Raw genomic sequence first — 15,489 nt, forward strand, 5'->3', positions numbered from 1 at the left:
AAAATTACTCTCTGCATGTAACCCATCCACCACCAGGTGGTGCAGTGGGCAGCTATTGAAAGCGCCCGGGGGCATTTTGGTGATGTGGTGTGCTGCCCAGAGACACCACGAGGTATGCAGTGACCGGGGATCGAACCTGGGACTTTGCATTTCTACTTCATGGTTTTTCACTTATTGCGGGGGTGTCTGGAACGTAACCCCCGTGATAATCGAGGGGCTACTGTACATTTCTATTCTTTTCTTTTTCTTTGTGAAAATACACCAAAACTACAAACTGTATGAAAAGTTGGTGGAGATGCAGCATCCTGGAAATCACTTGGGGTTGAATCACAAAATTTAAGTTTGAGTCATCTTTGCTCAAATGAACCCTCTTCTTTATAATAACCAATATATGGCTGGGGGGGGGGGGGGTGTATTATGATACGAGCACAAGCATAAATAAATAAATATATATGTACCAGCATAAAAGAAGCACAAAAAGCTATTTGACCGTCCCGAGCCACCAGGACTCCTCCCGCTGTCCCACGATGGCGTTTTCCACATTGTTTAGTAACTGGTTTGGCACAGAGATTAATCACGACCCTCAGTTCACCCCAAATCACCCAAGAAGCTGCTAAGAGCGTCTGACGGCACCCTGCGTCGTGTGCGTTCGCACGCGCCTGCACAGTTTACGTGTGTGCGTGTTAATCTGCTGACCTCGGGCTTTTACAGTAGCAATGAGAGGTAACTGCACTAATTCACCATCCTACTGCGAACGTCTGCTGCAATTAAGGCCAACATGTCAGACGAGTCAGGCCTCTGTTTGTTTTACACATCTTAAGAGAAGTTATATATCGAGGGTGTGTGAATCATGGAGTTATTTTTTTAAACCTTTCCTTCTGAACTTAAATAATCTCCTGAAATATGCATAGAAAGTGGATTTATTTTAAGAGATATAGAACCAGGAAGTTGAACAAGACTCATTCCACAATCGTAAAATAATGAGTTGTGGGCTTCAAATCTTTAGTAGTCAGGAGGAAATGCCACATGACGTTTCACCCCTTCATGAACTAAACACGCATGTGTGTGTTTGTGCATGTCGAGACACTGTAGAGCAGCAGCGTATCTCCATCAGACCACAACGTGCAGAAATCTGCTTGCTAATTACACCCATATAAATCAGCAGTCATAATTATGCTAATTAGGCTGCTAACTTCCTCTCAGAAGCCTGCAAAAACAAAGGCGGCGGTATCGGATGATGCCGCGTGTTAACGAGCTTGTCAACTTATCTGACACAAGCTAATTACTCCACGGGAGTCCTCCATGTTTTGGAGAAGAGGGGGGGTAGATGTACTTGTGTTGCTGGTTTTAAAGGTTGTAGCACCCCTAGACTCAACCCTGAAAGTCTTTCAGATTTAACCACACCTTTACTACTTCTGCACACTTTGAGCTATGTTAGCCATTCATATACGAAACTGTTAAGTAATCTGCTTCAGCATGTTCTACTTTTGTCCTTTTATGCTGCTTCTAGTGTTTAGCTACTATGTCTAGCTACAAGCTAGCCTTTTGTTGCTTCGGATGTCTTCTGTCAGAGGGGAGCTCCCTTGCAGATGTCAAAACGCAGCTTTAGCGTGCTCGAGACCGATTGTAGACGCCCACAACGAAAGCTGTGGTTTGAGATAGTTTGGAGACACTTGCAACAACTGACTATTTTTGAGACAAATTTTTTTCCCACAATTTTCTTGAACATGTTCAAAACAGCGACACTGTGACCCTTAGAATCAACAAGATCTTTGCAAGGTATTTTAACAAATGCCGTTTGCAATTTGTCTACAACGGTCACAGCCCAGTATGATACAGCCCTTTGTGAGGGTTATTAAAATAAATAATAAACCACTACTCGCTGGTTTATTTATCACAAACACTCAAAATTCAGTGGGACTGCAACTTTATTTTCTTATAATTTTGAGTCACCAACTCGTCTCCCACAGTCTCAGCTCAGTGTGAAACTACCAATACACAACTTTAAAACATCTGCAATCATATTCTAAATAAAATACAATATAAGTCAGTCTTAAGTATTATCGTGTAGAATTGGGTATTTATGACTGGTATAAGATAAACCTTGGATTTCTGATTATCTTTGCATTTACAATTAAAAAAATGTTTCATGCGTTGGATTCCAAACTCTGCAACATAAGACTGATCATGATAGAACTTAATATGGTTTACTTTTTGGTCAAATATTTCCTCCCGTAGTTTGAACGATTGTGTGTTTGTGTCAACTTTCAAATGCTTGTGCACGCACATACACGCACAGTGAGGAATATAAGTATTTGAAACACTGCCGATGTTGCAAGTTTTCCCACCTACAAAGAATAGAGATGTTTGTAATTTGTATCGTAGGTACACTTCAACTGTGAGCGACAGAATCCAAGACAAAAATAAATAAATCACATTGTTTGATTTTTAAATAATTTATTTGCATTTTATTGTATAAAATAACGGGTTTTTTTTTTATTCCACCTTTATTTATACAGGCTAAGCATTTGATAGAATAGAAAAACAGAACGTTGGTACAGAAACCGTTGTTTGCAGTTACAGAGGTCAGATGTTTCCTGTAGTTCTTGAACAGGTTTGGACACGCTGCAGTAGATTTTGGCCCACTCCTCCACACAGATCTTCTCCAGATCTTTCAGGTTTCAGGGCTGTCGCTGGGCAGCATCGAGTTTAAGCTCCAGCTTAAGATTTTCTATTGAGTTCCGGTCTGGAGACTGGCTAGGCCACTCCAAGACCTTGAAATGCTTCTTACGGAGCCACTCCCTCTTAGGTGACCTGGCAGTGTTTTTGTGGTCATTGTCATGCTTCAAGACCCAGCCACGACATCTTCAGTGTTCTTACTAAGGGAAGGAGGTTGTTGGCCAAAAGTTCAGATGCATGACCCATCTATCCTCCCTTCAATACGGTGCAGTCGTTCTGTCCTCCTTGCAGAAAAGCATCCCCAAAGTATGATGTTTCCATGCCCATGCTTCACGGTTGGGACAGTGTTCTTGATATTGTACTCATCCTTCTTCCTCCAAACACAGTGAATGGAGTCAATACCAAAAAGCTCTATTTTGGTTGCATCTGAACACAAGACCTTCTCCCATGCCTCCTCTGGATCATCCAGATGGTCCAGTCCCACCAAATGGGACTGGATGCTGGCTTGTGTGTCCTGCAGGATCTTAAGGATCTTAAACCATGACAGCTATGAGTATTACTAATGGTCTTCTTTGAGACTGTGGTCCCAGCTCTCTTCAGGTCATTTACCAGGTCCTCCTGTCTAGCTCTGGGTTGATTCCTGACCTTTCTCAGAATCATCTTTGCCCCACAGGGCGAGATCCGTCATGGAGCCCCAGACCAAGGAAGGTTGACAGTCAACTTGTGTCTCTTTCTTTGTCTAATAATTGCACCAACAGTTGTTGCCTTCTCACCAAGTTGCTTGCCTGTTGTCCTGCAGCCAATCCCAGCCTTGTGCAGGCATACAATTTTGTCCATAGTGTCCTTAGCTCTTTGGTCTTGGTCATGGTGGAGAGGTTTGAGTGTGATTGACCAAGTGTGTGGACAGGTGTCTTTTATACAGGTAACAAGTTCAAACAAGTGCAATTAATACAGGTAATGAGTGCGGAATAGGAGGGCTTCTTAAAGGCAAAACTTAACGGGTCTGTGAGGGAGAGATTTTTTGCTGGTTGATAGGTGATAAAATACTTATTTAATGCAATAAAATACAAATTATTCTTTAAAAATATATACAATGTGATTTTCTGGATTTTTTTTCATCGATTCTGTCTCACAGTTGAAATGCATCTATGATTAAAAAAAATTACAGACCTCTATTCTGTGTAGGTGAGAAAACTTGCAAAATTGGCAGCATATCAAATACTTATTTTTCCTCACTGTATATACACATCTATATTATCCAACCAGGCATGAATTTCTTTAGAACTGGAAAACTCGCACATACTCCCTCTTCGTCCATCTCCTGAATCTTAACCGTAGCTTTTCTGTCCGTCCACCTGCCTGTTGTTGTCCTTCTGTCCGTGTTTTTGTATCCGACTGCTTCTTGAAACAAAGAGCGATGAGGAGCTCTGAGCTGGAAGACAGGTGATGATGATGATGATGCACACGTGTGCACACTCATCTAAGTGTTTGTCAGTAATAAATAGGAGCGATGCATCACAGGGAGGCTTTAGATTCATTAAAGACGCAACGTTCAGACAAACACTTTTGACATAATTTATAGGAAAGCAGATGGTATCCTTAATTTCTCCTTTTCCTATTTACACAGAACGATCGTAGCTAAATCAATCTTTAAGAGTTGCTAAAAGGTTTTCTGTGCATGACTACCACCTGCTGTCTACCTCAGTCTCCTCTCCTTCCTCGTGTCGCCGTCTCCATTTCTGCCTTCCTGACTGTGCCACTTGCATCTTCTACCAAACACTTGGTGTGATCCAATGAGAGCAGAAGGGAAAAAACTGTGCAGCAAAAACCGTACAGATGGATTCTTGACACGACATCCAATAATACTTCTGCTTGTCAAGACACGGTTCACATTAAGGGGTGCGCTGTGTTGCTATTTTGCTGATATGAGATATTTTCCAAATGGTCTTGACTGCAAGCTGATACCAAAACAGAGTCTATCAGATATTATTACTAAGAAGTCATATATAATTTTAGGCATTTTAATTAAAAAACTTGGAAGATTTTTTTAAAACACATTTTAATTGGCGTTCCTTGAAGGAATGCATGTCGCCCACCACCTTTAATGACAAAAGTTTCACACCAAGAGCATCCTGTGTTAATCGCAATCGTTACATCACAAGATGTCACACTCAAGACAATGAATCGTGAATGACTCTCAGCTACTACCACATCCAATTTTAGCTCATCTGTAAAATTAACAGATATCAGCATTTTCTGTTGACTAACATTAGTTAACTGTGATGATCATATTAAATTGGATAAACTCCAAATCTTAATCAGTTGTAGAGGGCCATCCAGTGACTCCTTTCTGACAGTTTGTCAAGTCTGTCCAGTGGTCCACTAGATATTTTGCTAACAGACAAACAGAGCTGAGACCAACAGATCTTGTGCAATAATTTGCACTTTGGATTTGTGTTGTGAATAACTCTTAAGTATTACTACCACATGTTTTAGCGTTTCTTTTTTTTGTCAAATTCTCTAAATTACAGCCATTTTTGTATTTTCCATGGTGCGTTAGCTATGGCAACCATCTTGAATTGGATTGGCACCAAACATTTACCAATTGTGCAATAATATCACAAAAATTTTTTTTTTTTTTTACTGTTTTTTATAATCCAGCCAGTAATTTGTGAGTTATTTTGCTAACAGACAAACCAGCTTGACTCTTAACGGTTAATGGCGGATGATTTTGTGCAATAAGTTAGTGCTTAGAATATGAGCTATGGATGCTTAGCTACTACCACACCAAATTTCAGGTTATTTGTAAATCTAACTGAGTTAAAACACTTGTTGTATGTTACTATGAATTAGCGGTGGTAGCCATCCTAAATCAGGATTACCCTAAATGTCCTGATGCTGCTCAATAATCCAGGTAGATAAATCTAACAAGGTTGAGTCAGGTCCTCATTCTTCTTTGTTGAAACATTTCGTCTTTTATCCAAAATACTTAGTTTTAGGAGCTGCAACAAACTCAGTCTGAGGAATAGCACCTTCTCATAGTAGATACACCAGTTTGCTGGTGACAACCAAAACTACTCGTTCACTTGCAAAAGGAGGACCATCAGCCTAACAATTGATCGTTAGCGTCTTGTTGGCCGCTTGCTATTCACAGGGTGATACTAGCAATAACATCATTGTAAGAGGTGGACAGTTGAACACGGAGGCCTCCGCCCGTTTAATGATACAGTTTCTTTTCACAAAGATGGCCTCCTTTACTCCTCTCTCAAACCATCGTTCCTCTCTATCAAGGATGTGAACATCTTCATCCCTGCAAGAGTGACCTCTGGCCTGGAGATGAGTGTAGACCACAGAGTCCTGGCCTGATGATGTTGCTCTTCTGTGCTGGGCCATCCTTTTGGCCAATGGCTGTTTAGTTTCCCTCAAAAGACTGATCACCCTCCTGACACTAAACAATATTACTCTTGTTTGTGCCGGGGGACTGGATCTTTGGAATGGACCAGTTTTTACTGTAATCTTATTTTGGTGTTTAAAAGCCACTGGGATGTTATGTTTGGAAAATCTCAGATTCTCTGAAACTCCTGCAGTATATGGAATGACCACTGGTCTGGGTTCCTCCTTTTCACCTGGCTGGCTGGAGTCCTGTTTGGGTTTCTTCTCTGCTTTCAGGAAGGCCCTGTTAGGATATCCACGTTGCTCCAGGACCTGTCTTGTGTGGGATTTCTCCTTCTGCCTGGCTCCTGAGTAAAGGCCGGGGTATACGCATGCGTACGTCAGTCCTTAGAGGTCCGCGCATACCGGATTAGAGCCGAAGTGGACGCCCGCAGGTCACGGCCATGCAAAAGCTCATTTTTTACAACAGCGTACACATACTCTGTGTCGCACAATAAACTGCCCCAGCGATGGACTGTTTTGTATACGACACCGATGTATTAAATTTCCCTTCTTCATCCCTGATCTGGCCTTTTCTTTTTGTTTTTTTTTGCCAAAAGACAAGCTATTTCTTCCTCCTCCGTTGACACCATGACTGAAATGCGAGAAATGAACGAATTTGTCACAAGCAAATTAAAATCATGTCCAGCATGGCTGCAGGAGGGTCTGGAAGTTTCCTGGTGGGCTGATCTTATGTGTGGGCTGCAGGGCCAGCGCTCCCCGTTTTTATTTTTATTTTTTTAGATCTTTTTATTAACAACATATAAACACAGAACACTGCTGCGGCTGGAGATGCCAGCTCTTGTTTTTTTTTTGCAACCTGTCAATCAATCCAGTAGGCGTGTCAGCAAATGACCAATCAGTGACCTCAATTTGTCCCAAAGGTAAACGCCCCTGGCCTGTGGAGCTGCTCTGCATCCGCTCAGGGTGGTCGCTCGAGTATGAAGTATGAACCCTCTGCGTACAGTACGTGCGTACGTACACGTGGACTGACGTACACGGGAGTATACTGGGGTCCTGCTGCTCAGAGTGGTGTCTGATTTTAACAAACAGACCATCTCTACTGCCTCATCAACGGGAATGCACGTAAAGAGTGATGTGACATCAAAAGAGACCATTGTTTCACCAGTCTCCATGACGACATCCCTCACCTTATCCTCCACCTGTTTAAAACCTGCTTATAAGGCCGTTTGTTGTAGCTCCTCAGTCTGAAAAAGTCTTCTGGAAAAAAGACAAAGTGTTTCAACAAAGAAGAACTCATCCAGAGGACTTGACTCAACCTGGTCAGGTTTACTCCAAATGTTATTTAGTCGCAGAAAGTGGAATGTACATCTACCAGCGTTCTCAAAATTTTCCAGCAAATGAGCAATTTTTCTAAAAGAAACATGGGCAAAAACATCGTCTTGAGGCTGTGGGCAATACGCTTAGGTAATAACCCAAGTGTAAGCCACAGCCAGGTCAAAAGTGATTTCATCTGAATCTTTTACTCGATTTCAATACACCGTCTTTTAAACATTTGAATCCTTGTATTTAATAACTGAGCTTTTTAGTTTTTTGCTGTAGCTGTTTCATCATGTTGCTCCTCTCCTCCCTCAGCCTGCCTGTGTTCAGCATGCAGTGCTGAGAGGGCATCATTACGAAGCTCGTATTTGAGTCATTTTGATTTAAGCAGCCAGACAATGGCCTGTTGATTGAAGCAACCAGAAGGCAGACAATAGGGTTCTATGCCACATAATGCGCCACCATTTTTCCTGAGCTCCCCGCTTTTAGAAAAGGGCCCCGGCTCTCCATTGTGCTCCTCCCGGAGGGGAAAAAAATGGTGCTTGGGGAGGAGGAATATTTTCCCGTGGTATGTCATTATTTTGCAAATTTCTATTATCTCATCATGTTGTCTTCATTGTAATTGCAGCTAATTAGGAGGCTAGTTAGGAGCCCGGCTTTGAGGCTGGCTCGGCTGCTGAAAGGAGCCCACCGATTATGGCCCCCGACAAGAGAGGAAGCAGGAGAAAAGAGGAGATTAATGCTGTTACCCAGGAGACACTGGCTTCCATCTGCGGGGAACAATGCAGTTTTGTTTTCTCCAGGATCCTGCTCAGATCAATAGAATGGGCTTTGCTCTGCTCTACTCTGCTTGGCGACAATGCCCAATTCTGTCTTACCCCTACCCCTGCCTCCCCCCTCAGTCACTTTACCTTTGCTCCCTCCTCTGTCCCTCCCCTCCATCATCCTTGCCACCTTTCCACCGTTCAACAGGCCCTGACTAAAAAGCTTAGCTCCCTCTGCGAGCCAGCCAGCACCAGTGACTGAGGGCTCTCACACACCCCCAGTATCGGATGAAAGCAGCGCAATGTGTGGGTAGAGTTCCCAGGTTGTAGGGGGGGTCGTGTCCTTGTCACACACGGAGCCACAAGATTTTACTCCCCAATCCCTGCCAAGCTCCAAAGCACTTAATGAAATAATATACTCTGTCGCTTTTGCTCTTTCTTCCCCCTCTCGTTCTCTCACTCACCACACGGACCATTTCCCACCCCTGCCAGGCCTAAGTCTCCAAGCAGGGGCCCCACGGCCCCTAGACACCTTCTTTGCAAAGACAGAGAGGGAGCACAATGAGAGGGGGAGCCTGGTTCGGTACAGTACAAACATACGGAGGACAAGCGGGCGAGGAGAAATGAAAGGCCTTTGTCTGTCTTTGTCAGGAGACAGAGAGGTAGAACGAGCGCTCGCAGACAGAAAGAGACGGAGGAAACAGCGCGCTGGATCACATAACAGAGAGCGTTGTGGTCCTGAGCAAGGAAGGTTTGGAGCATCTCTCCATCTGGTCGACACAAACAGACCCAGAGATGGAACGATACGGAGCGGCGCAGCAAGGGAGCAAGCAGACCGAAGGAGAGAAAGTATTGAGCAAGTGCCAGTGACATCTGCTCCCGTGGGCACAACAATAAAACTCCCTCTCGATCCGCCTCACACTATAGATTCTCACACAATGCATCGGTCCCGAAGACACAAATAAATGTACGTTTGTGAAGAATGCTCTCATGTCCAAGTAATCTGCTAAACATTCACCTACACAAAATCTAAATTAGCTCAGTCCATGAAAACTCCTCTCAGCTTTAACTTTAGAGACAATCACTTTTAAAACACGTTTTTGTTCATCTCCTGAACGTTTCTTCTCTTCTTTAAAAAAAAAAAAAATGGGTCTCTTAGTTTGTCAGAGAATAAAATGAATGCAAACACACTTCACTCTTTACCGGTGTATAAAAACCTTTATTTCCTTATTGTGTGAATATCTATGAAGCATTCATTCACACTGTTGGGATCCATTTTTCGGCGCGATTCTTGTCCTGCAGTTTTCAAGCTATTTCAACAAATCATAAATCAAAACATTCAGCTCTTTCAGGAAAATCCAGAAAGTATACAATACTTTTGGTATCGATACAGCTTCAGCTTCAACTTGTTGAAATATTTAGCCCTTTCTGCCATTTTCGTTCTCATAGAAAATGAATCGAGCTCATTTTACATCCTTCAAATCTTTAGATCCGTTTACAACATTTTACGGCTCCTTTTACATTTTGTTCTCCTTCAGCTCCTTTCATCCTCCTTTTGCAAATTAACTTTTTTCCAGCTACTTTCAGCCGTTTTGTGCCCCTTTCAGTTTCTTTCCGCAAACTACAACATTTTTGTGCTTCTTCAAACTTCTTTTTGCTCTTTTCAGTTTATTTCTGTGTTTCAGCTTTTTCTGCTATTTCAGCTACTATATAGCTGTTTTTATGCAAATTTAAGCATTTTCAGCTCATTTCACTTTTTTTTATTTTTTTTTTACTCATTTCAACGTTTTTCTGCGCAATTCATCAAAAATGCGCTCTCTCCGTTTCCTTCTTGTCAATTCAGCTTCTGTAGCTACTTTTCAGCGTTTTTGCTAATTTCAGCTTTTTTTTTTTTTTTCAGATTTCTACTGTTTGTGCTCATTTCTGCTTTTTTCAGTTTAATGGAACAAACTTGTCTTCTGCTATCTTAAGCTTGTTCTACCTTTTCAGCTATCTTTTTAGATTTTTTTTTTGCTAATTTCAGCTGTTTTCAGATAAATTCAAGTTTTTCTTGGTGATTCTTGCTACTTGCAGCCTAATTAAATACTTTCTAATTTCAGCTTGTTATGCTTCTTTAAGCTTTTTTCAGCTAGTTTAAACTTTTTCTGCCATTTCAGCTATTATGAAGCTGTTTTCTTTAAGCTTTTTCAGCTAATTCCTTTTTTTTTTTTTTAGCTCATTCCATCTCTTTTTACTTCTATCTCATATGTTAAGCTTCTTTCTCCCTTTTTGGCTACTTTTTACATGTTCCTTTTTGTTGTTGTTGCAAATTTCTAACTGTTTTGTGCTCATTTCTGCTTATTTAAACCCATTTCAGCAAAAGTGTTATTTCTGCTTTCTTCTGCTAATTTAGGCCTGATCTTCCATTTCATTCACATTTCAGCATGTATTTTGTTAATTTCAGCAGTTTTTCCAGCAAGTTCTGCAATAAGCATTCACACTGCAGGAAATGGAGTTTCTCTCGTTTATATTCTTGTCACACTTTTTTGTGTTGCTTTTTGAAAATTTGTATTTATTTACTTAGTCTTAAACACAAGGTGTTGCATTGCTAAATCAGCCTACTTAAGATTATTGTTGACCATTTCCTGTGAAAAGTTGTCTTGTTGCTTTGTCCTCTAAGAGATTGATACCATGATTAAGAGATTAGGATTTCTTTAAGAAATTAAAATAACTCGCCAACTGTCATGAGTTTTAGACTAAAGAAAAAAAGACAGTTGTAGCTATTTTCTTTCAACTTTGAAAATAATGTCATTTGTGAAATGTCACACTCAAAGTATGTTTTGGGGATGACTCATCTAATACCACACGTTTTTAAAGTCATATCTACATAATTTACTGAAATATAGCCACTTGTCTGTTGACTGTGGCAGCCATCTTCGATCACGTTGACACCAAATGGTAAAAGAGGTACATACAATTGTTTTTTTTTTTTTCCATCAAATGTTTTAATAAATCCATTTAGTGGTTCATTGGATATTTTGCTAACAGAGAAACTGTGTTGACTACAAAAGTTAATGTGAAAGTTTCAACAAAAATGTTGCAAAAAATGTAGTGAGTCGTGAATGACACTCAGCAACTTTAATTTTTTTTTAGCACATTATGAGAAAAAAAAAAACATTTTTGTGTTTCCTAAATTTAGTTGGCTGCGGTGGCCATCTTGAATTGAGATAACTTCAAAACCTTAGTTGTAGAGATACATCCAATTTGTAGTTTCTGAAAACTTCAATAAGATCCATTCAGTGGTTCATGAGATATTTTGCTAAAAGACAAATGTGGGTAACTCCATCAATTAAACACGTTTTGTGCAATCTGTGAGCACTCAGAAAGTGTGATGGGGATGATCCTCAGCTACTACTACACCACATTTAAGGTCAATATATTTAAAATTGACTGATTTAGAGCTATTTTTGTGTTTCCTAAGGTCAGCTGGCAGCAGCGGTCATCTTGATTTGGCTCCAAGATGTCAAGTTTCATTTTAATTTATCCAATAGTTGACTAAATATTTTAGTAACAGATGCAAAACTTTCTTTGTTATTGCACAGGAAAATAAATTTGTGGCTCTGTTAAGTCAATGAGACAACTAACTACCTGAACCTGTTATTATCAGCCAAAAATACAATACTACAAAAGTTTCCTTTTAAAATAAATAATTAAATAAATTCACTTATTCTCACAATTATTCCTTCAGATGTCTTGCCTTTGTGTATTTTCAGTGTTTCTGGTCAATAACTTTATTTAACAACCAATCAAAAAAATTGTTTCATCATAGTTTACTTTTTTGAAAAGTTGGAACTGAATAGTTAGAAAGTTGCAGCTGACTCATAAAAACAAACTTTAATCAAACAGCTACGAGTCCTAACAGATTCAAAAAACAAGCAGACAAGGTAATCTGTGTTATTTGGGGACTGCGGTACGCTCTATCGCCATTTATCTTCACGGTAAAAAAAAAAAAAAAAATCTCCCTGTTGCGTTTAATGTGCAGTCAAGTAGAGAGGGCGAACTGTTCCTCTAATTTTACATGTCATCTCTCTCCAAATGACTTCAAACATAAGACGCTTGCCAAAGGTTTCTTCTCTTTTCTTTCTCTGTTGCCTTCCCTTTGCGTCTTTGCTTGTTCGCCACGTTGCTGTTGTCGCCGTCGCTCGGCGCCAGAAAATCGTTGGTATCTAAACAGAAGCACACAATGTCACGAAAAAAGAAAGGGAAAAAAGGCTCTAGAGTTTTACTTTCAGATGTCTTTCCAATAGCACACATCTGTGATGTGCCGTGCATCTGCTAGGCTCTCCCGTCTCCGAGCTGGGAGCGCTGATTGAAGCGAAGATAGAAAACATCCTCATTATTGCCGGCGATGAGCTAGCCGGGCTTCCCAACAGCCTTTTTAATGCATCCGCTCACTTAAGTGCAGCCTAGAGTCGTGGAGACGCACATGCAAATAACATGCTGAGATCAGTAAACTACACACGCCTGAACACATGCTGCTTCCGGAGCCGAACCTCACTGTGTTGGAGACAATAGTATTAAACAGCCATTGTGTCGGTCTTTACTGGGACTTCTGTCTGAACTACATACTCGAGACCTCCTCTGACCAGAAACTCTGCTTTTGAAGAGATTTTTCTTCTAAATATATCAAAGTCTAACATAGTTGCACATTTTATGTTTTACTCTCTAAAACGTGTTTAGTATCCACTTCATGTAAGAAATTTACTCTCAACATGCTTAGAAGAAACTCCTCGTGGTCAGTGAGGGTTCTGTTCTGTCAACATCTCACTTTTGCGTGTTGAGGTGCGTGGCTGTAAGAAAACATTGCAGCGTTGTCTCCAGTTGTGTCTGCTACTCTAGCCAATGCACCGTGGTCCCCAGCATGGCCAGGCTTCTAAAGAGTTGTTTTTTTTGTCTTTGTGCTTCCAGGCCATATTTTCTAAACCAAGACAATTTAACAAAACTTGATACATACGTGCATCGCCACTGTATTTCTGTTTAACAGTTTGTCAGGGGGCTTATATGGTACTCTCTTCCCAGTCTCCTATTACTCAGTGTTGGTGAGCCTGTGTCAACTGTAGCCTCAGTTTCCTGTTCTCAGCCAACAGGAGTGGCGCTGGTGTGACATCTTTAAGATTGGACGTGTTCATAGTGGGACTGAAGGTGTCTATGAGTTCGGTCTGATAACACCATTTAAGAGTTAGACCCAACTTTTTTTATTTATAACTTTTTGCGTTTAGTAATTAGAAGTCAAAGTATGACAAAAAGCAAGTTTATTTTTGGATGTGCTCTACATTTTCATTAGAATTGGTTGAGTAGAAACTGCTTTGACATAAAATAAACTTGACAAAAACTGTCACTTTGTGGCGATTATAAGCGAATCAGCGGCAGGGAGTGAAACTTTGATCCGCCCTACAGAAAACGTCTTCCTCTATGGTGACTATGTTGGTCCTGCTTCGACACCATCACGTTTAATTTTTCTTGTCAAGAATCCCTTCTGCTCCCGTCTATCACGGAGCAGCGCTCCACAGATGACCAGAGCCTTGGCTTCTCGCCCTCACCTACTGACGAAGTGGTGATAAGTGGTAACTGTGGCAACCGTCGCCGGCGTCAGACTTTAATGGCCACATTTCGAAGCCTGTTGTCAGCATCAAACAAAACCTCTCCACGTTCTCTACTAATAGCAGCCCCTTTTCTGACTCAGTGTCACTATTCACCGCTCTGCATCTTTCCGCAGAATTATGCCTAATTGTTCGGTTATTCTCATCAGATACTGTTATTTTCCTATAAAAAGAAAAACTTAATTGACCTCCAACCTGTGCCACAAAAAGGAATTCATAAAACAAGGATGAGGGATGGCAGACATGAACATCTAGCCACGTTGAAGAGTTTGGAAGCCACTGGGTCAACGGGGGAGTGAGGTTGTTCACAGAGTTAATAGATACAAAACGAAGTAAGGAGTTGGTAATAGAGTGATAGAGTGTGAACAGGGCAGGAGTTGAGTAGAGGAGGGAGAGAGGCCAAAAATGAAAGACTGAGCAGAGAGGAGGGCTGGATTAGGGGAGGATTAAACTGGAGGGGGACAAGAAGGTGAGGCGCATAGGGCGAAAGGGCTAAGTGAGGACTGCGGATGTTGAAACTGGCAGGAGAGGCTGCAAAGTGAATTACATGATGGAGAGCAAATGAAAAGAGGTGTGAAAGGCAAGAAAACAAATCAATAGGTGTGGCAGAGGTGAGGACATGGTTCTGGATGTGAAGAGCAGCTGATAAGGAGGAATCGAGAGGAAGTGTTCTGGTTCGATCTTGTGACACAATTTCCGATTGTCTTCGCTGCTTGCCTTTTAAGTGAAAACCTGAACCACTGACAGCAGCTGACCATCATACTCTCATAGCTCCCTTTACCGGAAGGCCCGATGCATATTCGGGAATAGTAGAATGCATTTATCATTGACTTTTGACTCAAACAAAGGACGTAAATAAATAATACCTCTGCTTCAGTTTGGACCATTCTTTTTTAAAGTGTGTTTGAATTTAAAAGATCATCTAAGATCAACAAAGTCCATGCGCAATAATCCAGGTGTACAATCCAACATTTTTTCAGTCAGGTCATCTGGGCAGTTTCTTTTTTTTTGTGCTGAAATGTTTCGCCTTCGATCCGGAAGGCTTCATCAGTCAAGGAAACAACAAAACTGATTCTTCCCCAACAGCTTGCTCCGAAGTGGAACAAACCAGTTCTGCTTGTGATAAGATGGCCTCTTTGGTACGCCCCCTCCTCCATTGCCGGTTCAGTTCTTCTAGCCTCGGGTTCAAGCCTGTCATGGCAGCTGTCTCCATGATTCTCTGTCTGCCTGCACGGACCGAACTCTATGCACCTGTTTGGTTCCGCGGGGGAACCTCTGCCGGACCCGGTTCTAGAAGGCAGTCTGGGAGGTCAGCTGCTGCGGTCATTTTCATCGGGCTGCTGACGAGACCTGCTAACTAGACCTGCTAATGCAGCTAACAAGATCCTCCGTCTGCCTTAACCCGCGGAACCGGCTTGGTTGCGCAGGGGAACCTTGGATGTTCTTCGTCTGCTGGACCCAGTTCTGGAGGGCAGTCTGGGAGGCAACTGCTGTGGTCTTCATGCTGCTGAAGGGACCTGCGAACAAGACCTGCTAATGCTGCCAACAAGATCACACCGCTAACCGAACCACGCCACTAACAGTACCATGGTGCCAATGGGACCATGTTGCTAAGAGAAACCTCATTGCTAACCGAACCTCACTGCCAACAGTATCATGCTGCTAACTGGACCTCACTGCTAACAGTATCATGC

The sequence above is a fragment of the Nematolebias whitei genome, chromosome 22 (assembly GCF_014905685.2).
Source record: "Nematolebias whitei isolate Nwh7 chromosome 22, NemWhi1, whole genome shotgun sequence".
Taxonomy (NCBI): Eukaryota; Metazoa; Chordata; class Actinopteri; order Cyprinodontiformes; family Rivulidae; genus Nematolebias; species Nematolebias whitei.